General features: G+C 34.8%; 1 non-coding gene and 1 pseudogene across 1 annotated transcript; one reads left to right on the top strand and one right to left on the bottom strand.

The window, feature by feature from the left end:
• The window catches only part of LOC112826354 (nucleophosmin-like), a 92,495-nt pseudogene that overhangs the window by 59,770 nt on the left and 8,885 nt on the right, over positions 1–23,840 (bottom strand).
• On the top strand, positions 6,811–6,917 carry LOC112826941 (U6 spliceosomal RNA). Its single transcript, XR_003209084.1, has one exon. It is a non-coding gene; the product is annotated as a U6 spliceosomal RNA (small nuclear RNA).

Genomic DNA, 23,840 nt, shown 5'->3' with positions numbered 1-23,840 from the left:
TCAGCACTCTCACTCCAGAAGACTTGTTCTTTACTGTTCACTCTGCTGCCTGTTGTGGATTGCAGAGACTGTGGAAGTCTTCAGGTATCTGTACTTCCGGCTTCAGTTTCAGGGTATCCTCCTGGTGCCCAGGTTCTAAGTAACCAAGGCAACCATCCTGAACTCAAAGTTCCAAAACACGTGGCCTACAAATAGGGTGATTAATCTTTTTTATGCCATGGGCCCCTCTGGCAGTCCGATAAAATCAGTGGATCCCTCTGAGAATAATTGTTTTTAAGTTAAAATAAATAATATAGAGAAATTAAAGAAGTAATTTTATTTAAATATAGCTTATCAAATGTTGAAAAAGTAAATTTGTGATGTAGCAATATATATGCTTCTTTAACAAGATTTTGTGTTAGTTCTAATAGCTAATTTCAAAATAAGAATGTCCCACAATGACTCTAAATGATATTTCAAGATATCACTACAAGAGTTCATGAGATATGAATTAGAACCTCCACCAAAGTTTCATAAAACTCGGCTTTGGAGACAGTGGATAGAGTGGACTGGAGCTGGATATTTCCTTTCCCCAGGTCAGTTAGGCTCAGATAATATCCCAGCAGGTTAGGCTCTTATTAACTAGTTCCCCCCGAGGGCAGGCCTTGTGGAGAAGAACAGAGTGTTCGGCATATTTTAAGATGCATCCTTTTCCCCCTCTCCCTCCTGGAAGCATGAGGGGAATTTTCTTCAATATTTATTGTGAAAAGCTATATAAGCCGCTGGAGATAAAACTCACAAAAGTGTGGGGGCCTCCCTCTAACTTGGTCCCCCTGGAAATTTTAACTCACAGAACTGTGCACACGGAGACTCTGGCAATTTGGCAGTTGCAGTGCAGGGTTTTTTACCCCAGCACTGGTTGGCAGAGCATTTTTTGCTCCTGAGTTTCTTCTCTGGTAAGCCATAACCTCTGAATTCACCTCTCTCTCCACTCTCAGAGGCAGCCGTTTTCCCTATGTCCTCCATTATGGATTCAAGAAGAGCTGTTGAATTTTCAGTCTGTTCAAGGTTTGAGTGTTGGCAGGACAGTGGCAACATTCAAGTTCCTTATGTGTGGAAATGGAAACTAGAAGTCCTACTTTTTGTTTTTGGGAAGAAGAAAGAACAGAAGGACCAAAGAAAGGAGGGAGGAAGGGAGGAAGGGAACAAAGACATTCTTAATAGGCAAGATAATCCAAGGATTCAGAGATTGTCTCCCAGAAACTAGGCAAAGGCCAAAACTTTCTTCGGAATACACAGTATTGGACAGCCAAGACATGCTGAGTTAATTCTTTACTGCACAATCACCAACTGTTCATACAGTTGTGTCTTTGCTCAGACAAATGCTTTTCTGCTCGCCCTATCCTTCAAAAACAAATAAGGATACCACTCAGTGTAAATTTCTTTTAGCATGGGCATTCTTTTAATCACCTTTGTATCCCTAGTGTATATATAATGCCCAAAATATAGTAGTGGCTCAATAAGTGTTAAAAAATATTTGAACATAAATAAATCAAAGTCTTTTCTTGGTTTTTTTTTTTAATTACTCTTATTCAGGAAGTGTGTAGTGGAATGCATCATTGCATAATGTAGAGATACCCTCTAATTATAGTCAACAATTGTGCATCTTACTAAATTAGTACATCTACATATTTTACATATTAGAAACAGGTGAAACATGGGAAAGAATAATCTAATAATTAAGGATGAAAAGTAAAGCATGTAATATGAAATATGATTAAGAAGAAATGAGATTAAATTTTATTTTGGATAATTTTCAAGCATTGTTCCTGTAAGTTTCATAACAGTTCTAATAGATCAGAGGTCCATACCAATGGAATTTCAAGTACCACTCAGCAGGATAAAGTTCAGGTTGCTTAGCCATTACTTTCAAAGAGATGTAGTGAGAGGATAGGGAAAAGATCCCAGTAGACACTCAGATCACAGCTTCAGAAATAGTCTGGCCACAAATGTGAGGGACAGACACAGTTATAGGACACAGATGTTTGACAAATAAAAAAAATAAGGTTGTATTTTAATTAAATGACAATTTAATTAAGAATTAAGTGTCAATTTGGGGAAATTGGGCTTTGAACCTGGTAGGTTCTTGCAAACAAGTACCTAGGAACCTAGGTATGAGAAATGAGGGACAGGCAAAGGCTTAACCACAAGCGATTTAAAGCCACTTTCTGGTACCAAGCTATAGGGTCAGAGTGGGAACAATCAAAGTAGATATAGTGAATAACTAATAATCTAGTTCTTTGTTATAACTCTTTTTTTAAGCAGAAATCTAAATCTCGGGAAAAATGAAAGCATAAAGTAGCATTAAATGCTCCAAAATTCAAGGTTAAAATGGACACATGGTCATGGATTCAGGAAAAGCATCACAAATTATGATTTATCCTCATTTTTAAAAGGTTATTTAAATTCTCTCTCTTTGGGAGTCAAGAAACACGAAATGCTCTTTATTTCTGTGCAATATATGTAATGTTAACCAGTTTCTCTCTTGGTTACATTCTAATTATTGTTTTCCTTTTTCTCTCTAGAATCTGGAAGGAATGTTGTTTCCTTTCTGGCTTTGATTTCTCTTTCTACCCAATTATTTATATATACCGAATAAAAGAAGTATAGTACCATGAATTTACCAGAAAATAAAATTAGAACTATGTCAGCCAAAATTAATGAAGTGAAAAACACTGTGACAATAAAAAAGGAGATTAGATGGGGAAGACGGTGAGAGTAAACACTAGTGTTCGCTATTTCTTTCATCACTTGAATCTGTTGTTATTCAGTGAAACAAATGCAGAAATAAGCTACAATCAGGATTATTTAGAAATATAGACTTTATCAGGATGGAATACCATCCATCATAATATTAATTTTTCATGGGAATTATTGGACAATTTTTATGGAGTGTTCTTGTTTTAATAGACATGTAGGGAATGGATTCTGAATTCAGACAGGCTGGGTTTAATCCTAGAGCCACCACTTAATAAACTCAATCAATCAGTCTGTTCTTTGGGGTCATCTCATCTGAAAAGTGGTGGGAGAATAAAAACACCTCTTTATTATTTTGTGAAGATTAAGTAGGTTAGTTCAGTTAGTGTTCACCCTCGTGCCTGACATAAAAACAATTGTTCAAATCAACACCAGCTATTACCATAAAAACTAGAAAAAAATGTAGATATACCTAAAATCCAAAATGTATTTTGGTAAGAAAGTCATATTGGAAGGTTAGTCTGAATCCTTTGGAGGCTAAGTTACTAACTTAAAATGGGGATGTTCAAGGTTTACATTCAAGAGCCATCATGGCTCTCCTGCTATTGGCTATAGGTAACAGAAACTCTAATTCAAACTTAAAAAATGTAAACCATAACTAAAATCATATATTATTTGACATAGCATTAGGTAGGAAAACAACCCAGGTTTTTTTTTTTTCCCCTTTCTTTCTCTCTGGTTATTTAATCAATGCATGCCTTTCCCCTAAAATAATTCCCTCATTGCCATAAGATGTCAGGCAGAGAAACTGAAACATGCTGGGTCCTGGATCACACCCAGAAAAAGTGAAAACCTTTCTTCTCAAGCTTGGGATAGGAGTCTTTCCCTTCAAAATGGTCATTTCTTGTTCACCTGCTCCATGCACCAAATGGCTGAATGAACCGCATTTATTCCTTGAGGTCAGGAGCAGGGGATTGGGGAAGTTTCCCCACATCTGTGCAGTTCAGTGGCATTGGAAAGAGACTGGCATAAAATGAATATTTGGTAGGAACAAAGTAGGGAGGAGCAAATGCTAGAGAGACAAAAACAGTGTCCACTACAATGGTAGACACTTTGATTATATCTCACTGATTTTATTCTAGTAGACTATCAGTTTAGCAGGGAAACCGTGCACTGATAGATTAAGTTGTTGCTAATATAAAGAAACTTCTACACAGAAATGTCTCTCCCGCCTGTGTACTACCGACTTGATTTTTATCTTTTTAAAAAGAGTGACAGGCTGTTATATATAAACTTGACACACTGTACATTTATGCATAAAGTACTGATAAAAATATAATTTCCTCTAAATATATTTTGATTAGGAAAAGAGGCAAAAAAGAAGAAACGATGAGGCTTGAAACATTTCCTAGGGTTGTGTATTATAGAAAGAGAGAAGGATGAATGTGTGGAATAGGAATTTCCCTCATTGCAAATTCTTTCCAGGACTGATATTCATATGAAATATATTTATTTATAGAATTAAATATTCTTTAGTCTGTAATATCATAGAATTAAATATTCTTTAATCAATCCTTTCTGATTCTTTTTTTAAAGGAATAAATCTATAGGGGAAAGAGCAAGAAAGAGTTAAATGGGCAAAGAATACAAAAATGTACATATAAACAGAGCCATATGATTTTAAGTATAATTAGATTTTATGACTTTATTATAATTTTCTCTGTTTTGCATTTAAATTTGCAAAAATATGTGTCTCAACTCAAATATATCTTATTGGGCAAAGTGGTGTTTAATTATATGATGCTCATCATCTTGAGAATAGATTTAATATATATCTAGGATTTAATCAAAACATGCTAAACTCATTAGAAATTGTCTCCCAATTTCTTGGGTTTATGCTTGAAATCATTTTTTTCTTTGTTAAATTCAAAAATCTATAGCTATAAAGTTAAAAGAGGGAAAATCACGGTGGTACCATATAGAAAGGATATTTAACAGTCTTTATTTTAAAGTTTAATTGAGCACAAGGAGTAGAGATTTCAAAGTGCTAAATTACCTGAAGTATTTATTCATAAAATAACATATATTTTAAAATAATAAAGATAACAATAATGAATTCAAATAGCATCTTGCTCCTGGACACAATTTTTAAATATGATTATATTTAATTCCATTTTTCCCATAATGTACCTATTAGATTGAGAGTGAATTTATGTTGTTTCCAGATTAATTCTTTCACCAAATATTAGAGAAATAGATTGTATTCTGTGGGGGGATGCTGCTATGAACTGTTGTTTGCTTACTAATCATGGGACTTGTGTATCCTCTATTTCATCCTTCTTTGAGTTTATTGATTACTCCATCGACTTTTCTATTTCCAGCCTGTCTGTTCATTCGGACTAGTTTGCACCATTAGCAAAATATACAGTTTGTTTTATTCCTCCTCTCAATACCCACTTTTGAAATTAGGCTTTGAAATATGGCAAATGCTAGGCATTAAAACAAATATTTTAAACTTTGCAATGAGGTAAACTCCAATTTTTTCCTAAATTGAATGGAATCTGAGGTGTTTTCAAAGTAAATAATGAAAATATTTACTAGAAATCCTAGAAAATAGCTTGTTTATAAGACATAAATACATGATAGTATTTGTTAGAAAAACATATATTTCTAAAAGTGAAAGATATGCTTCGAGGCTGTTTAGATAAGAATATTTTTACTGGTAGAATTTAATCTTTATTGTTATTCACTATGATTCAAAAATTTAAGAAGATATGACATTTTATAATTTAATATACCATTTATATTTCTAGTTGATATAAAATAAAGAATCATATAATTTATATTTTATCCATCATTTTTTCTTAGATATAAACACTTTCAGAGCGATGAAGGTGACATAATTCAATAAGTAGATTTTTTCTTATGACAATATTTTATTCATGATTGAAAAACATGAAAGTTAGTTCTAAATTATCAGAGCTTCTCCCATAATATTTTAATAGATTTTCATATTCTGGACTATATGTAGTCCCTATTATAAATCAAAAGATATGTATAAATCACATTCACAGATTGTCTCATGGCATATCCGTACACTCTTATCAAACATTTAAAACTAAGTAAGGCCTGGTTTCCCGTTTGAAATGTGTATTTCTACACAGAGAAAACTATTAAAACAAATTTGCCTCCTTTAAGTATGCTCAAAAACATGTTTCAAAGTGGCATAAGACCTTTAGAAGTTAACAGTAATGACTGCCCAGTGACACAAAGAGGCAACATTCTTTAATTCAGGTTTTGTTAAGTTGAAAGCTACATATGGGGGAGGATTCTTACTTGTTTTAATTTTTGTTCAGTGTTAATTTTGTTCATTGTTCTAGTTTCCAAAACCAGTACTTAAAGATGGTCTCTTCAAATCAATATGTGTTGTGCTAGATAATTAAATAAATAAATTTATTGTTGCTTATTCTCTGCTCTTCAACCAGAGTTGCTTATGCAACCAAATTTAAAGATTTTAAAAACAGTTTTTAGGCATTTTCTTCCCAACAGTCCTTTATGCTAGTTAAGTCCATGGCGTGCATTGTTTCAAAGGTTGGATGAACACCCTTAGAATAAAAAAAAATCAATGGACTTTATAGATTATTTTTGAAATCCAATGTGGAGAAAATAATTTTAAAGGCAACGTTTAATATTGTATAACCCAACCATTTATTTTGTACACTTATTTGAAAATATGTGTTTTATGTCAAAAAACGCTGAGGGGCGCCTGGGTGGCTCAGTCAGTTAAGTGTCTGCCTTCGGCTCAGGTCATGATCTCAGGGTCCTGGGACCCAGCCCCACATAGCACCTCCAGCTCCCTGCTCAGCTGGGTTCTGCTTCTCACTCTCCCCTTGCCCCCCACACCCTGCTCCACTTCAGCTCTCTCTCTCTCTCACACACAAAATCTTTTCTTAAAAGCTGCAATTGTTAAGAGTAAAAAACTTTAAAGATAGGGTTAGGGTACAATGAAGGCAATTCCAAAAGCTTAGGATATTCAACACCTGTTAAATACTACAACTTGAAGGATCGGGTGCAGTGCTCTCTTCAGCAGCACATATACTAAAATTGGAAGGACACAGAGAAGAATAGCATGGTCCCTGCACCAGGATGGCATGCAAATTTGTGAAGGATCAGGTACATGGAGGGTATGCTATAGACAAAGGACAGGGGAATTACACAAACTGATTTTGGAGTTAATCTGTTCCCTAGTCTAAGAGCTGGCAAGAGGATGATCTGAGGAATCTATGTGATGTAGATCCTTGAGAAGGGACCCAGTACTCCAACCCTTGGGCTAAATCCCCAGGTTGTAACTAAAAGGGAAGCAATAAAAAAAAACAGTCAGCTTTTAGAGGCTAGGGTTGCATACTACCAAGAATAGTGCTTCATTCTGCACATTGTCAGAGAGGAAAATAACAATGGAGATGGAATTCCTCAGGCAGGTCGTCACCCCCTTGGGCAGCCTGCAGAGTCCAGCACACCATCTCCTCCGGGGGATAAAAATGTGGGTTAGATTAAAAAGAGCCCCCTAAGTACTCTGGAAGAAGGATAAGGCAAAGGTGGAAATTGTGGAGCTGGCTATCTGAGGACATAGCAGGTCCAAGGTATCAATAATGATTGACGTACACAGCTTTGAAGATCCCCTACTCAGGGGTCAGTATACATGGAGAATAGTTATGAGGCTTCTTGCTCCTTTCCTCCTTGAATTAAAAAGCATATGTAAGCCCACACACTCCAGGGAGAAATAAAATATAAATGTGAAGGGAGAGAAATCTGAGAGCCTTGATTGAATAAGGAGTTATGACAAAAGTAACTCAGTTCCAAATGGAATAACATGAGGATAATCTTTCTTTAATGGAGAATAGTAACTATCCTGCAATCAATGAAAACTAGGTCACATCATTTGTACTTAAAGAGATGTAAAGATAGATCTTTCTCTACACAACTGATTCAAAGAAGTGTAAATTTCATGCATATTAAATTTGTAATATGTTGTTAAAAGGTCTGTAAGTGGTTCAATATTCGAGTCAAAACTTCCTCTCCTACATTTAATCGGTATCACCTGAAGGGTTTTTAGTAAAACACAGATTGCTGGACCCCCAGGGTGGAGACTGAGAATTTCCATTTTTAACAAATTTCCAGGTGATGCTGATCCCGCCAGTTTGAACCCTACGTTTGAACAACCATCACCTTTTTGTACATAACCATACTGTATGGCTTTTGCTTTAGTCAAAACCTCCAGTGTTTTTGTAATGTCCACTATTTTCTATGTCCTGTTTAACAATCAAACACAAGAGAAATAAACCAATGTCACTTTTATTTTTGCAGTTGCACTGTTGGGTGGCAGTTAAATTAAATCACAATGTATGGGATGTGCCCAGAAAAATCTCATCTTCTTTTATGGAACTGTGCTTTCCTAAATTTTTCTGGTCATTGCTACTTATCCTTCTTAGGTGGAAGGGTTCATGCAAGATTAGTATTAATGAAAAGTACAATGTGGGTGATTGTGCCATATTTTCTACTAATGTATTTGTTTTAGCAAATAAACAATAACTTTGTTGAAATAGTGCAGAACATAGTTGTGTCTGGGATAGAGAAGAGTATGTTTGGGTATAGGATAATTTACTCTCATGTTAGGTAACAAGGTATAATTGATGCCAAAAAAAGCAGATGTCTGAAAACTATTTGATGGATTGAGAGGTGACATGCTCTTTGCACTATAAATAAGCACTGAAAAAAAGTCTTAATTGTTCCCTTTACCTTCATATCATAGAAAAGTCAACCATTTTTCCAATAGGCTGAATTATACACATTGAGATAGACACTTGATTCATTTTCAGAGATGGTGACAGAGGATTCCTTGATATACTATTGAAGTAAGAGCAGAGAAACTCCTTCTTGGACTCCTGGGGAGTCCACAAAAATCTTGTGTTGTTGGGGCGCCTGGGTGGCTCAGTTGTTAAGCGTCTGCCCTCAGCTTGGGTCGTGATCCCAGGCTCCTGGGATCGAGCCTCACATCGGGCTCCCTACTCCGCGGGGAAGCCTGCTTCTCCCTTTCCTACTCCCCTTGCTTGTGTTCCCTCTCTCGCTATGTCTCTCTCTGTCAAATAAATAAAATCTTTTAAAAATAATAATAATAAAATAAAATAAATAAAAATCTTGCGTCGTTAACGCCTACTCTGACAATGTGGGTCCAAGTAGTGAATCCACTTGCCTGAACTAAAAATCTTTTAAAATGTGTTAATTTAACAAGGACAAGATTTTCCAGGCATTGTTCTAAGCATGTATGACATATGTTAATCTTTATAACAAGCCAGTGAGATGAGAACACATTGCACAGACATTAAAGTATTTTGTCCAGTATCATACAGCTAGTAAGAGGAGTAATTGAGATTAGAATCTGGCATTTGGGTAGGGATTCTTAATGTTGTCAGTAAAATTGAGATTTTCTCTCTTTCAAGAATCTATTACCATACCTACCATGAGACTATTATCAGATGTCTGATCCCCTTAATTAAATAATCATGATGTTTTCTCCTCCTAGGTACCTCTGCATAATTGTTTACTTTTCGTGGCCTCTCTCATTTTCCATTTCATTGAATTTTCTAGTTTTCTTCTTAACTTACTCACTTTTCTTATGTCTGATTCATGGGTTCCCCTTTTCTTGCTATTTGATAAATGAACGCATTTTCAAAATTAAGACATCAGCCTTCTGTTTTTCCTAGTTTACTTTGGCAATCTCAGCTATTCCCAGGTTCACTGATTATATTTTCAAGAAATACCAGCATCTCCCATCCCACTGTTCTTTTTTCAGTATGAACCTGTCACTTCACCATCGGGAGGTGGAATTTAATTTCCCAATCTAAACAGGCTTGTAACTGCTTTGACCAACAGAGTATGTGGGAAGAAAGCTCTATATCTTCCAAGGCTAGGTCAAAAGAGGCTATCAGCTTTAACTTTGTTCTTTTGGAACATCACTCTGAGCAAAGCTAGTTGACATGTAAGAAGTTCAACTATCCTGAAACTACCACTGGGTTTAATATTTCCAGGTATAATATTTTCAGCCTTTTAGCCATCTCTTTATGCACGAAACAGATGAGCAAACCCATGTTACACCATTCAAATGAACCCAACCACCAATGGAATACCAATGAGTAACAGATAATGAAATGAGAAGCAAAATCTTTCATATTTATCTTAAATAAATTGTTTTCATGTCAAACCCTGCCCATATTTCTGATCTACAAAATCTAAAAATAATGATTTAAGTTTAACCCATTAAATCTGAAGTGGTTTATTGTGCAACAATATTAACTTGAATACCCACGTATTTTTTTTTTTCTGGCTTCACATGCCATTTTCTTTTCTTTTCTTTTCTTTTATTATGTTATGTTAGTCACCACATAATACATCACTAGTTTTTGATGTAGTGATCCATGCATCATTGTTTTCGTATAACACCCAGTGCTCCATGCCGTATGTGCCCTCCTCAAAAAATTAAAAATACCCACGTATTCTAAAACCCCCGTTTTACAGCTAAACTTCTAATAATGTTCGTTCCCATCTCATTCTCCTCCTATTATGTTGTTTTTACTTTCAAACCTTGTATTCTAAATAATTACATTAGGCACTGGACACATTAACATCAATAAGATGCAGTCTGTTCCTTCGTGTCTTATTTGGAAAATAAATGTTTTATTTGGGACAAAAGAGCAAATATAACAACATATTGAATTAAGTCAATTTTAAAATTAAGCAAAGGTATTTGGGAAGAAATAGGAATCACAATTAATACTCAGTAGAGTCATGATAGGATTATAAGAACAAGCATCACTGCCCACATACTTGAGTTGGAGAAAGTAAACCAACTGCATTAGTGTTGGGATAGGCATTTTGGAGAAAGGACATTCAAATAACAGAGCTAGCATAAATAACATAAACGTATAGGTTTGTGGCGAAAATTCGAAGTGGTTTGGTGTTAGAGTTATGAGTTATGTTACTCTAATTCCTAAAGATGTCATAATATAAAATGTCATAATATCAAAATGTCATAATATAAAGATAGAGAGAGACAGACAAGAGCATGGACATGATGAATTACTGGACTTCCTTTTATAAATAACTGAGTCTCAGATAAGAGTACAAGAATCACTGAGTACAAGGTCAGTGCTTCTGAAACTATTGGTAATGAAGAATCAGTGCTTTTCCCCCAGTTTGCCATGGACCAGTACTTGTATAAAATACAATAGAAGTGAAGTTGCTGGAAAAGTGAAACTGAAGTGATACATAAACTATAAGCCCTAAATTTTTATTATTAGAGTCAATGGACATAGGATCACTCTATCAAGTTGCTAAAAAATTTCAAATTTTATATCTTCAATTTAAATAATTATTTAATGTAGACACATAACAAACAATTTCTGGACTGGCATTAGTCCATGGCCCATACTTTTGAGTAACACTGCAATAGGAGACCCAACCAGGTGGCTGGTGAGTGACTAGGCTGTTATTGCAATTGTCCAGTTGAGAAAGACTAATGTATTACCTTGTCTTATTATAACTAGAAGTATAAAGGGTAGAAATAATATTAGAATTACTAAAGAGTTAAAATGCCTTTATTTTGGATACTCTCAAGCTAAAATCAAGGATGATCTTTAGCTTTGTGTCTTAGACAACAGAATAAAAGTTACCCCTCTTGCTGATTTTTCTGTTGGGGCATATTCAAGGACTTTATAGGGGAAATTTAAGTTTAGAGTTAGGATATGGTAGGGGATAAGAGCAGGGGTTCTGGATTACCAACTGGTTTCATACATGACTCACTGGTCATGTGACCTCAGGCATATAATATAGGCTCTTCCTACTCAGCATTCTATTCTATAAGATGGAAAAAATAACAATTACAAATATTTAATTTTCTACCTGAATGCTCGATAGCTTCACCTGAGTTCTGTCAGGTCAAAATCGAAATAATAAAATGATTCACACACCTCTACAAATTAGGTCTACCTTCTGACAATTATTTTTGGTTATGGCCCCACAATAACCTAAGGAAAAAAACCATTCTCAAAATTTAGTTTATTTTTTTAATATTTGATACATTTATAAATGACTAATTCTAGTGATTCTACTCAAATAAAATTATCCTTTCTATTTCTATTCCTCGAGTCATTGCTCTAATACATATACTCTCACTTGTGTGTTGTAAGGTTTCCTAATATATATGCAATATATTCTGTCTCAATCTGTGGACGAAAATAAGCCACAGACCCCACAGCTTTCATAGTGGAGGACCCATAGTGTTTATTGTGGACTCCTGCAGCCTGCTCCACAGAGGACACCGTTTGTTTTTGCCACTGAGGTAACCAACAACTGTTGCTGCTACAGACACATGAAGAGGGAGAGCTGCTGTGCACCCCTCAGAAGGAGTACTGTTGCACTATCCGGGATCACAGCAGCCAGTCTCTCTCCCAACCATGCACATACCCCACACTGAGAACAATGGTTCTATCACTCTGCTCTACAGCTGCTCAGGCACCTCAGCCACTATATGGGGGGCAAGCCAGTGTCCTGGACCCTGGAGCTTCTTTCTTTCTGTGAGCACCTGTGCACCAGTTGCCAGGACTGCGGCTGCCCCACAGGCACCATGAATCAGACCCAGTGCTCCTACTACTGCTAGTGTGCCCGCAAGCCAGACCTGCTGCCATGGGGGCTCTCTCAGCCACTACATCCCTGTGGGAAAAGAAGAGATCAAGAGGTCCCCACCAGCCCTTGACAGAGAAGACTCTAAAAGCCTTTGCCACCACTACTGATACCCACAGCCTTGGCCACTGAGAATCCCTGCACTCTTCGCTACTGCTGACTTTAGCTAAAGGAGCTGCATGACGACTGCACCCCTGGGCCTTTGCTGCAGCTGGAATTGCCACCCCCACTCTGCTGGCACTCTCATCTCACCATGGGTGAAGATCTTTCCCCACCAAAACCAGTATGCAAAGTCTAGAAGTGGTAACTGCTCCATCAAATGTGGAGCCATCTTACACAAGACTGTAGGAAACACAAATAATCAGGGAGACAGGACACCACCGAATGAACACAATAATTGTCTCTAGGTAATCCCATAGGTAAAGCCTATGTGGCTTATAGGATATCATCAGCCAAACAATTTTTGCATTATGAGAATGCCAAAAGGAGAAAAAGAGGCAGAAAGCCTATTTAAAGAAATAATGGCTGAAAACTACCTAAAGCCAGAGAGAGATGTTGACAGGCAGGTACATGGAGTTTATAGGTCTCCATGCAAATTCAACCCCAAAATGACCACACCAAAGCACAAAAAATCAAAGACAAAGGATTTTGAAAACAAAAAGAGGAAAGAAACTCATACAAGGAAACCCATGAAGGCTGTCAGCAGATTTCTCAGTAGCAACCTTGCAGGTCAGGAAAGAGTGGGCTGATATATTCACAGCACTGAAAGAAAAAACTGTCAAACAAGAACACTTTACCCAGTAAAGCTGTCCTTCAGAAATATCGGACAGATAAAAACTTCCCCAAACAAAAGCTGAGGGGAGTTCATCACCCCTAGATCTGCCTTACAAGAAATGCTAAAGGGAGTTCTTTATGCTAAAGTAAAGGATTCTGATTGGTAACATGAAAGAAAACTGAGTTTTATCTAACACCAAAACCTATGTTGTTAAAAATAATGGTATATTTTTAATATCACATTCTTTGGAATCTAAGACAGTTTATGGTATACCTTTTATGATTCTATTGTGAACATGGGACTATTAAGAAAAGCAAGATATTAAATAGTGTTCAAATAAACATTTGTTTTATCAAAATAATATACTTCCATTTGAATAGCTTTATTTAAGTGGACTGATGTTTTCGTGATTACCACTTTATCAATTTTTATATGTTATATATTTATATAATACCTAGTAACTTAAAAAATAAGGTGTTTAGCTCCATGTTATAGCTATAATTTTATCTTCAGTGATTTTTATTTCAAAGTACATACATAATAAGGGGTACTATCTGAGTAGCACAAATTATACTGCTGCATTATTTTTTAAATGTCAGCTATGTTATATTTGAGAAGTCACCTGCCTCTATGGTGTTTCCTTTTAACCATGACCCTCCCTTTTTTTACTTGTCATACATTCATAGCATTAAGGTAATAGATGAGTGAGACAGAACCCTTCAACCTGTATTTCATTATAATGGGCATCAGGTAAGAGTTATTAACTGTCCGAGGCTTTAAAACCATTTTCACAAAATTGTATCAATCATTGTCAAAAGTAAATACATTGAAATAACAAGTGAGAAGCTTGCTATAGTGCATTCAAGAGACTTCAATAGTGTTTCTCTTTGGTTTCAGAATATTATATTCCATAGTTTATCTTAAATTATTTGAAAAATCTTTTTTCCAAATTGATATTGTCTAACCTGCATGCATAAAATTAAATTAGGACAAAACACAAAACAAAGTTATTTCTTTAATTAATAAACAAATTCACTATTTAATAATCAAAGTCAGATACTCTGGGGCAGGAATTGCACAGTGTTAATTCACGCTTAGGTGCATTGATGGCTCAGAGCCATCATGCTTAGCAACACACTAGGTGTGAAATATTACAACACAATTCACAACCTGTCATGTCTTATGGCTTAATTAGGAATGTTTATGATCTTGTTATTCATACCCTATCTGTAATAGACAACTGAAAAAAAGAGACAAGGGACCATTATATGCAGAATAGTGTCATCATCATCTCATAAACTGAAAGCTCAAACTGTGGCTTAATTCAGTCTGGAATAGTAACTAAAGAAATAATGAAAATAAGTATCATAGGAGAGTAGCACAGCACAAATATTGTACCCAGGAAAAGAACTGTGAAACGACATATGCATGCATTATTTGATCTCATTATTGGACACTTGAATATTTGGGGATATTTACTTAGGTTAGAAAGACATAAAGTGTTAATCATCCAAGAAAACTATATATATATAGAGAGAGAGAGAGAGAGAGAGAAGGAGGAAACTGAATTAAGCCATCAACACAATAGAGGATTTTTGACTTAATGCCTGAACTTAAAAAAGATTTTATTTTATTCTCTGATGATAAAACTTCCAATATTTTCAGTATTTCTTATAGCTAAATGACTACTTAGTGATTCCACAATTGTTGGATTCTGTGTTTTTATTTGCATATCTATGTGGTAGTAGATAGATATTTAATAATTCACATCAATTAAGAAATATATTAGAGGAAAGTTCATTTTAAGACTGTTAATGTAGGGGCACCTGGGTGGCTCAGTCATTAAGCATCTGCCTTCAGCTCAGGTCATGATCCCAGGGTCCTGGGATTGAGCCCCTCATCGGGCTCCCTGCTCAGCGTGAAGCCTGCTTCTCCCTCTCCCACTCCCCCTGCTTGTGTTCCTTCTCTTGCTGTCTCTCTCTCTCTCTGTGTCAAATTAATAAGTAAAATCTTTAAAAAAAACAAAAAAAAAAGAGTGTAAAAAGCACTTACAGAATGATCTGAGAATTATGATAGATCAAGAAAGATCTTGGGCATGAAGGTTAGTAAAATAGGATTAAACAATCTATAGAAAAGAATCAGACCTGATCACATATAAATGTCCTAATTTTACCTATAATATCTACTGTAGTTTTAACTTTTTTTCATGTACTCAGGGCAAACTGATCTTTATATTTGTGTGTCTGTATTGGTCAAAATGTGAGTATCTACTACAGGCTGCTGTGCAGACTAGTTGAAATCACTACTAAAAAAAGTTTCTTGTGATTTTGTATGAACCTCCATTTCATCCATTAGCTCAAGAGTTCAATTGTTTTTTCCTAGCCAAGAAGAGTAAATATTATTTATTATTGTAGCTGAACATGATTTAAAACCAGATTGCTCTGAAATATTTTGTGAAAGTAGGAAAGGCAACATTTGCTCAGCACTTTCTACTCAATCTGCATTGAATTTCCTTAAAACGTTTAGAAAATGATTGCATTGATTTTTAACAACAACAAAGAAACTGTTAGCAAGAAACTGAGTGTTTCATAAATATATTCAAATAAACTGGTATTCACTGAAACATTTAGTTCTAAAGCTGACTGACTTGATTTAGCTGTTAACCATTACTCATCCATCCATTCATTCAACAAATATTTACTGAGCACCTTGTAAGAGGCAGCACTGTAATGCACTCCTTGTATAGTGGTGAATAAAACTGCCATTCTCCCTTATATTGAACAAAATTTCACCCCCATAGATTTTTAGCCCACTTCTTTCCAATATTAAAAATGAGGGTTTTCTCATTTTTTAATACTGAAACTATTTCATATCATCTGTGGAGTGATGTAGGTACGCTTTGTATCTCAATGAATTTAATCTCTAATTGTATTTCATCATAAGCCATATGGGTGAACCATTTTCACATAGAAAAATAAGAATAAAAAGAAAGAACAAGAAGATTGATGGACATATTTTCTCTAAACTTTATATCAATATTTCCTTTTGTTGGGTTAAACAGTGTTAAAGCAATTATCCAGGAAATTTGGGCAAAAAAAAATAATAATAACCATTCTTCTATATGTGAAAAGTGAGAATAGTTAAAACATTAAAACATCTTTGAATGAATCAATGAAAATGTTCCTCTCTATTGATAAAACATATTTGGTAATTTTTCAACCTTTTACATTACTGCACTGGCAAATTGCATCATGTGTTAAGTGATAAAACAAAGGACATAGGTAGTATTGATAGAAACACACTGCACAAGAAGAAACTGCATTTTTGCCTTCAGTAATTCAATTATTTTTAAACGTCAAGGACAACTAATGGCAGAGTACAGGTGATTTTGGTTATTTTAAAGATAAAGATATATATAATTGTTTTAAGGTAAAGACAAAGATATTAATTACAACTAGTGTCAAAGGGAAAAAAGAGCAGTACCCCCAATTCTTCATTGCATCATCAGCTTATCTGTAGGCATCAATAAGATCATCCAGAAATTGATCTCTCAAATTAATAGTATATAAGACATGCCTCTTAACAACCTCTTGTCACATTAAACTCAATGAGTCAATTACAGCATAATGTGATCTGATTATAGTCAGTTCCTATTGATTTAAAAATGCATTTAAATGGATTTGAAATAAAATTAAAGTGGTTTCATAGTTGGAACATCATGTTTTGTTTTTTTGTTTCTTTTCTATAATCATGTTTTCTTTTTTGCATTTCTAAATTCTCTCATATCATTATTAAAGTAATATAAATTTTCATGATTTAGTGTTTGTGGGGAATAATAAAATAGAGTATTCAAATTATTATTTTATGAATTTATTTAAGACTGGCAATCAATCCTGAAGTAATTTATATTACTTCAAAATTCTCCCTAATACAGGTTTATTTTAGTACTTTTTTAAAAAGTTTAATCTGAATCCTTAATTTACTTTATTTACAAGTTCCACTATACTATACTGTTATAAGTGCCTTTTAAAACTGCTGTTTTGTATAGGGAGAATTCATATAATCATCCTTCCAATACATACCTTTAATATTAATTTGTTAGTCTTATATGAAGAAAAGTAATTCACATATCAATATAAAAAGGTCATGATTATTTTATAAGAAATATTTTACATTGCAAACTTTATTTCAATACATATTATTACTGTACCACAAATTTTTTATCTTCATATTTAGAGGCCAATTGAAACAACAGACACAGGAATTTTTAGCACAGTATGAAGAGAATTAATTATGCATCTCCAATTAAGGCCAATTACAGTTGTACTTCCACTCCCTTGCACACCATGCAAAAACTCTACCCAAAGTGTCTAATAAACATAGAAAGTTCATTAACATTAAGTTTGGCTTCCATGTCTATTATCATCTCCTATGGTGTTGTGTAGATTACTAAAACGTAGTGGAAATTTATCTATTAGAGATGTATAACATCTAATACCATCATTTATAGGGACTTTACATATGAAACTATTCATGAACACGTTAACGTTAGTAATATTTTTAGGATTTTGCAAAAAAATTTCAGGAAGTTTTGGATTGAATGGTTTGAGAAAAGAGAATTTTAAAAATCCATTACCCTAAAAGGTTTAATTCAGGAAGTAATTACTATGCAGTACTAAAATGAGTCTTAAAAGCTCTCCATAGTTCTTTGAAGAATTACAAATTGTGTTTCTTTTGGCAAATATTATTTGTACAGAGATAGAATATCTTATTACTTCACATTTTCAATGGTTTTCTTCTATAACACAAGTATAAAAATGTTTTATATTGAAGAGCCCTGTGAACCTGTGCAAATTTGATTCAAAATAAGAGCTATGAGAATTAGCCAATAGGCATGAGCCTTAGTGTTAATTTCTTATATGGTCTAAAAAATAGTCCATAAACATCTGTTTAAAGCTATCTATATGCAGCTTTTATAAAATATTCTTTATATTTTGAGGCAATCAAGATACTAATCCAAACATGACATTTTACACCAAACTGAAATTTGTATTTGGAAAACTCACTTGTTTCATACAGAAATAGCTTTTGGGTTGACATATAGATACTATATTCAGGTGCAGATAAAATTTTAACTAAATTCTTAATCAGAATTATGAAGACCAAATAAATGTCAACAGATCTGGAAAATACTACTGAGTTCAACTTTGAGCTATTATAAGCATGTAATATGTTAAGATACACACAAACATAGACAGTTGAATTGCACCAATGCAATTCAATGGAGAATGGCAAGTCTTCAACAAATGTATTAGAACAGCTGGATATCTTTTAAGAAAAACAGTGTATGTAAAGAAAAAATGTACTTTGACTCATATATCAAACCATTAAAAAAAATTAGTTTTGAATGGATTAAACACTTATCCATAGTGCCCTTATGAAAAATTTTTTTAAAAGATAAATAGAACTTCATAAAAAATAAAACCTATTTATCAGAATTTACCATTAAGGACATAAGAATGAAAGTTGTAGATCGGAAGTATTTAACACATGTGTATATACATATATATATATGGAAGTATTTAACACGTGTATATATATATATAACATATATGTATATGTGTGTGTATCTGAAAAATGATATATAAAAGATCTCTACAAATCAATAATAAGATAAATAGCACAATTTTTTTAATATGCAAAATACAGCCAGACACATCGTAAAAGAGTATATAGCAATAACCAGTAGGCACATGAAAAGTTACTCAACATTGTTTCTCACCACGGAAGTGTAAAATAAAACCACAGTGAGATACCACTTCACACCCACTCGGATGGCTATAATTAAAAAGCCAAAATGTTGGAGATGATGAAGAGTAACTAAAACTCTCATACTTTGCTGGGAGGAGTATAAAATGGTAGAGCCACTTTGGCAATCTAGTTGACAGTTTCTTTAAAATCTAAATGTATGCCATATGCTTATTTTATAATACTCCGTGTGATCTATTCATTACACTTTTAGATATTTACCCAACATATGTTCATAAAGAGACTTATACATGAATATTTGATGCAGTTTTATTCATAAAAACTAAAAACTGGAAAAAATACAGGTATTTATCAACAGAAGAATGGGTAACAAATTGTACAAATAAATTCAATGAAATTCTACTCAGCAATTAATAGCAAAATATAATTTATACAACAATATGGATGACTTTTGGGAACATTATTTTGAGAAGAAGCAGTAGACTACGAAAAGCCCACACAAAATGTTTTAATACAAATGAACTTCAAGAACAGGAAAAACTAGGGGCTCCTGGGTGCCCCAGTCGGTTAACTCTTGATTTCAGCTCAGGTCACGATTTCCGGGTCCTGAGATCAAGCCCCATGTGGGGCTCCATGCTCAGTGGAGTCAGCTTGAGATTTTCTCTCTCCCCCGCCCTCCTGCTTCTGCTTGCATTCTCTCTCTCTCAAATAAATAAATCTTAAAAAAAAAAAAAAGAACAGGCAAAACTAATTTATGAGGAAGGAAACAAGAACAGTTATTGATAATGTTCACAGTAGAGGCTGGTTGAAAAAGATACAAGAGAAATTGGCAAAGTGATAGAACTTGTCTGTATTTTGTGGGGAATATGGTAGGTATATGTTGGTGAAAGCTCACAAATTAGTACATTTAAGAACTGTGCACCTTACTCAAGTAATCATATATCAACAATAGAAAGATATGTAAGATAGATGTCATTTTATATTACTTGCTTGTATAGTTTCGTATGTAGTAAGGTGTTAAGAACTATAAAAATTTTGAGATTTCAGCCTATCTGTAACTGGACAAATTTGCCTACCACTGTTTTACGGATGGCGGCAGAAGAAGCGAGATTTCTAGGTTCAAGTCAAATTCCCAAATTACTTATGGTACAAGAGACAGGATGACCTGTATGTCTGCATCAGTTCCCTTTACTCCCCAAGTCCCATAGAAGGGATGTGGAGGGGCCCAGGTGGATGCTGCAAGTACACCACCGGTTTGTATCAGAGCCAAGGAACCATAATAAGCCTGGGAAACGCTCTAGTTTCTAAGCAGGCTGCTAGCAAACCTGCCCCAACATTACCCTGCAAAGAGGCAATTTATTATTTTGTTAAGGAAATGTATCTATTCTTTACCCTGAAGAGAGACAGGATATCTATTTTCAAAGGCTGTTCTCTGGCTGTTGGTGGTATAGTGGTGAGCGTAGCTGCCTTCCAAGGCTGTTCTCTGTTGGTGGTATAGTGGTGAGCGTAGCTGCCTTCCAGGGCTGTTCTCTATACAAACATCCTTGAAATGATATCTGGAAATGGTGATTTTATTTATGAAGAAAGTCCATGGAGAATCGTCTCCCAACATGTGGACATTTTTATTTAAAGATTATTTGGGAAAATACTAAATCTATTAAAAGGTTTTGTTTTGTTTTAATGTGTGTGTGTGTAAATATGTAATATTATGTCAATTTATCTATCCATACACATTCCTACAGGAAATAATGTAAAAAAAAAAAAACAACTATCTGTTGTTAGGGATTAAAAAAGAATAATTTTTTTTTTTAAGATTTTATTTATTTGAGAGAGAGAGAGAAAGAGCATGAGCAGAGGGAGGACAGGGAGAGAGAGAGAAGCACACCCTGTGCTGAGCTGGGAGCCCGAGGTGGCCGGGGAGGGGTCTCCTTGCCGACGTCGATCCCAGGACCCTGAGATCATGACCTAAGCTGAAGTCAGATGCTTAACCAACTGAGCTGCCCCGGTACCCGGAAAGAATAAGCCTTTATGGATTTTTAGCCTTATGGATTTTTAAAGCGTTTTAAAATGTTTTAAAACGTTTTAAAAAATGTTAAGGTCAACAATGATAAATATTATCCTGGAAAAATCAACTTTGCTAAATATTGGATTTTTTGGTCGTGGCTTTTATGGTTTAATATTTTTCCTTTACTTTTCTGCATTCTCAGAAATAAAAGAGGATGTAGTTTGGGTTTTTTTTTTTTCTCTTCTCATTCTAAGAATGATGGATGTATTTTGAGCTTCCTGGTACTCTCCTCTTTACTGAGGGAATGCCAGTGCACTGTCTTTCGAGGTAAAATGTATATGATAGAGTAAGTTCTTGTTGAAAAAGAAAAGTTCCAGTCAGGAAAACATTTATCTCTTTTTTGAGAAATGAAGTAAAAACATCTTGATTATAGCAATGGGCATGAAAGTGCCACACTAAAATAACACTTGATTTTTTGGGCCTTATCTTTTATTATTCTTACAACAGCAAGCTACAGAACAAAAGAGGAAATTCATAAGAAAGAAGGGAAAAAATTAACAAGGTATTTCCATTCTTGGTGAGAATTTAGGAATCTATTTCTCTATAAAAGAAATATCAAACTAACAGTGAAAAACTCGACATCCTAAGAGCTGCTGAATTTATGTACATTTTTATAATTTTTACATCCTTTTGTCAATCATTATGTTTAAAAATCGCCTTCCTAAAAAATATACTTTAATATTTTATAGCTTGTTTTTTAAGAGTGCATCATTCTAAACAATTGAGAAAAATTTTTAGACAGAGAAGAACAAAAGCACCTTATTTTGGCAAGAGAAGTAAATTATAAAATAAGACCTATTTATCTGTAAATTAAATGACTCCTCATCAACTCACTAGCACCAAAATGAAAATTGAAGCTATTTTATGAAAAAAGAAAAACAGGAAACAACAAATAATGTAATACATGCTGTGATGCACATACATATGGCATGGAACATCTTTCAGGTTTTGGATATAAAAAGGAGTATCTTTTCTTGGGATGCCTGGGTTGCTTAGTTGGTTAAGCATCTGCCTTCAGCTCAGGTTGTGATCCCAGGGTCGTAGGATTGAATCCCACATCCGGCTCCTTGCTCAGCAGGGAAACTGCTTCTCCGTTTGTCTGCTGCTCCCTCTGCTTGTGCTCTCTCTCTCTCTTTCTGACAAATGAATAAAAAATCTTGGGAAAAAAATGAGAAAAAGATCTTTTCAGGTAATACGTATAAAACTTCATCAAAATATTTTGAAATTTTAGGGGCGCCTGGGTGGCTCGGTCATTAAGCGTCTGCCTTCGGCTCAGGTCATGATCCCAGGGTCCTGGGATCAAGCCCCGCATCGGGCTCCCTGATCAGCAGGAAGCCTGCTTCTCCCTCCCCCACTTCCCCTGCTTGTGTTCCCTCTCTCACTGTGTCTCTCTCTGTCAAATAAATAAAATCTTTAAAATATATATATATATATATATATATATTTGAAATTTTAGATATCTAAAATAGGGTTTTCTGATTAAGAACAAATTTTCCTTGGTGCACTTTTGCCCAAAAGGAAAGCAGTGCTTAGTATATATAATGAACTCAAACATTGTCCCCAACACTACATTCTGATTCTATTCTGAGGCAGCTTTTCAATATTCACATTAACTGTGGATCTAGGTTTCCTTTCTAACCTTGGGTTAGAAGGTCCTATAGTGTGAACTCTATTCTGGTTGGGATCACCCTCTCCATCAGCACCTCCATTTTTCTTCAGAAAACATGGAAGGTTGAAAATTTGAACAGGACTCCCTTGCACTTTTCATCTGCCCATAGCCACTCCAGATATTTATGATGTGATGAGGTGCATTCCACTGAGCAAAAGGCTTTTGGGGTCTTATTGTCAAAAGAAAAGATAGCAAACAATCAAAAAAACTATATACTTAGAGGTTCCGGGGAGGATACCTTGTTATGGATGACTTTTCACTGAGAATAAAGGCAGTGCTTCTGGCTTTCCTGAGACTCAGGGAGGATACAGTCCCCAGGGTGACAGTGACAATGACTTCTGTAAAGGACACAATAGTCTCACTCTGGAATATGCCTCAGGCATTCACTGTCTACTGAGCTATGAAAAGGAGCTGTTGGGCTGAGGGCTCTGTGAGAGAATGCCATTTCACATTTAAAAACTTTTCAATTTCACACCATTGCCCTCAGGAAAAATCCAAACTAGGGCTGACCTCTAGGTATCAGCCACCCTTATCTCACATTTCTATGCTTTTCCACCCCGCTTATGCTCCAGATCCACTGAATACCTTGTAATTCTTGGAAGAATTATGCTTTCTGAATCTCAGGGTTTCAGTCTATGTATTCATGTCATTATACACTGTGTAATAATTCCTTGTTTGTTTCTTTCCACAGCTTGTAAGCTCTTTCAGAAAAAGAGACTATTTCTTTTCTGCTTTCATATCTTCAGTCATTGGCAAACAGTAGCAGGCAAGAATATTAAATGATTTAATGAATTAATTCCCAAATGAATAAAAATTAGAATTTTAAATTAGGAATTTTGTTCTGAGAATTGTATTCTCTACCTAAGACTGTAACAACTGGCCAGATAATAAGAATGTTGAGGCATCCATTATGATAAAGGGACCTCCTACTCATGGCTCTAATTATCCTTAAAGGACTGTTATGTGTGTTTGGTATGGAGCTAGTACTGAGAACTAATTTTCTTTTCAGTTAATAGAAAGCAGAAGTAAATATCAGTTTTACAAAATGATCAAAAGTAAATGAACTACTATTGCATTATTTGAATAAAATA

This window comes from Callorhinus ursinus, unplaced genomic scaffold (assembly GCF_003265705.2).
Source record: "Callorhinus ursinus isolate GAN/ISIS: 27379988/994484 unplaced genomic scaffold, GSC_fseal_2.0 scaffold7, whole genome shotgun sequence".
Taxonomy (NCBI): Eukaryota; Metazoa; Chordata; class Mammalia; order Carnivora; family Otariidae; genus Callorhinus; species Callorhinus ursinus.
Note: the sequence above shows the minus strand (reverse complement) of the source record. Positions and strands in the feature narration are given on the sequence as shown.